Source organism: Chrysochloris asiatica, unplaced genomic scaffold (assembly GCF_000296735.1).
Source record: "Chrysochloris asiatica unplaced genomic scaffold, ChrAsi1.0 scaffold00013, whole genome shotgun sequence".
NCBI lineage: Eukaryota > Metazoa > Chordata > Mammalia > Afrosoricida > Chrysochloridae > Chrysochloris > Chrysochloris asiatica.
Genome location: NW_006408531.1, coordinates 10,309,825 through 10,312,291, shown reverse-complemented (window position 1 = coordinate 10,312,291; position 2,467 = coordinate 10,309,825). Strand labels below are relative to the sequence as shown.

The following is a 2,467-nucleotide window of genomic DNA, read 5'->3' as shown; positions in this document are numbered from 1 at the left end:
CTTTTTAAAACACAAGCATGCATGTCTCTGTCAGTCCATAGACATCTCACCTTAAGTTTGCAAAGATAATTGCTAGTGATTCCGTGATGACTTCATTGAAATGCCATACCATGGTGTTTGCCAGTAATTGTTTATTCATTCTGCCATCCGAGCTTGCAGGTCTTGCATTAGCATATGTATTTGTATATAATAATGATTTTCAATTTATTGAGTAGAGTCATCGTCTGAAGCACTGTAAAAACACAAGGATAAAAACAATTCCTACCTCATATATTTGTCACTTAAGCAAGAGAGACATGACAATTAAGAAATGAAAACACTGAAGAATGAAAGGTCAATCGTGCTGTTGAGACCGTGCTGGCACAACCTTTGGACAACAGCCATTTTGATTTAGAGGAGACCCGTTGTAGGAAAAGCCTTCCTGGAATGTGGGAGTTTTGAGAAGGGATCTGGAAAAAAAAAAAAAAAAGGAACTAGCTAAGATAGTTGGAGGGTGAGCATAGATTCATTGAAAACAAACTGTTCCCATCTTCTGTTCTGTGAAAGGGATTTTCAGTGGCTTCAGAAGGAATTCTGCGTATGAAGGGCATGCAGAGGAAGGGAGATTGTTTAGAGGCGTTAACGCTTGTTTTACCTGTCTGCCAAACAAAAGAACCTTCTAGTCCCATGAAGTTGGTTGCACAACTCACAGCTGCTGCTAGAGACTGATATTTCTAGTGTTTGAACTTTAAAATGCTGTTTTCCAGAAGCCATCCATATTTTGTGGGTATTGTCACTCAAATATTGATTGTGGATAATCTGTATAGAAGTGGAAATGGAAAAGACTCCCCGTGGGAATGTGGGCTGGGTTTTTAATAGCGCATCTGTAGACTGTTAAGGAATATGCATAGTGATTACCCGTTACCCCTGGATCCCTTCTTAAACTGCAGTGGCTTGGTGGTGCTATGATGCTGGTTGTTATCTCTGCCATCAGTATTCCCAATACCAGCAGGCTCATTCATGGTGGACAAGTTTTAGTGGAGCTTCTAGACTAAGACAGACTACAAAGAAAAACCTGGTAATTTACTTCCACAAATAGTCAAATGAAAGTCTATGGATCACGATGAAATAGTTTCTAACACACAGTGGCCACAACAGTGAACTAGAGTGCACCAATGATCATATAGATAGTGCAGGGGCTCTCCATGTGTCAGAACCCAAGCAAAGGCAACTAACAGCATACTGATGATGCCAGGGCTTGCCATGTGATCTCACCTTCTCACCCATTCCCAAGCCAGTGGCCAAGGATGAAGCCTGATATGGTGTCAACTTTTCTGATAATCCAAACTATGATTATTCCTCTTGGGATCACTCTTTGAGTAAGTAAATTAAAAAGTAGCCATTGTCTCCAGGAAGCTCCAGGTCACACTTAGAATGTAGATAGTAGGAGGCTGGGGGTGGGAGGCCCTCTTCTTTACCCTTTCCCATTAGCTCATAGGAGTTCCTGATAATAGAGACATGAGAGATTCTAGATGGCTAACCTCTAAAGTCAAACATGCATACGGCAATGGTAGTTCAGTGGTAGAATTCTTGCCTTTCATGCAGGAGACACAGGTTTGATTCCTGGCCAATGCATTGCAAACACAGCTACCACTGTTTGCCATTGGAGACTTATTATTATTATTATTATTATTATGTAATGTTTTTATTGTGAATTGAGTGAATGTTTACAGGGCAGATCATCAGTTTTACATTCAACAAATCATATACACCTTGAGGGGATTATAATCATTTCATTACAATGATTATAATCCCCTCCATGTACCATCAGTTAACAGTATTCCTCTCTATTCATTTTAGCTCTTTTTTTTTTTTTTTTAAACACTCAGGCATATATAATAATTTACACCACCAAAGGACACATTCTGCAAGTCTGCCTCTTGGCCACCAGCTCTCAGACTCTCCTCATGAATCTAGAGTCTTCAGCTGCTCCCATTCTCCATGTCCCTGTTTCTGCCTCCGTCGCTGGTGTCTCTGCTTCTTTGGATAAGGTCCCGCATTCCACTTGTGCTCTTCTCCCTTGATGGTCCTAGAGTCCTCTGTTTCTGGACTGTAAGATTAACCACTCTCCTGTTTTTTGTTATGAAACTTCTACCTTTACAATTGTGACAGTCACAATTAGTCATGATAATAATTATTCACTATTGAATCATACAAATCTTATTCCCATCTCTTTTCACCAGACCCATCTAGACAAGATGAAAACTATTCAGTGGGGACTCTATCTTACCTCACACACTGTTAAACTAAACTCCCTCTTGAAACCTTGTAAGCCAGTCACTTCGTGCCTTTATTGCCTCCTCATTTTAGGTAGCCAGTTTCTAAGCTGCCTGTCCCTATCTACCCTGAGTACACAGGAGATAGCATTGATACTTTATGTGAAGGCTCCTTCCCTCTCTGTAGATATTTAGAGCTACTACCTTCATGA

General features: G+C 40.5%; 1 non-coding gene across 1 annotated transcript; it reads left to right on the top strand.

Annotated features, from left to right (window-relative positions):
• Positions 1 to 1,543: 1,543 nt before the first annotated feature.
• TRNAE-UUC lies at positions 1,544 to 1,614 on the top strand. The gene has a single exon. It is a non-coding gene; the product is annotated as a tRNA-Glu (tRNA).
• The last annotated feature ends 853 nt before the right edge of the window (positions 1,615 to 2,467 follow it).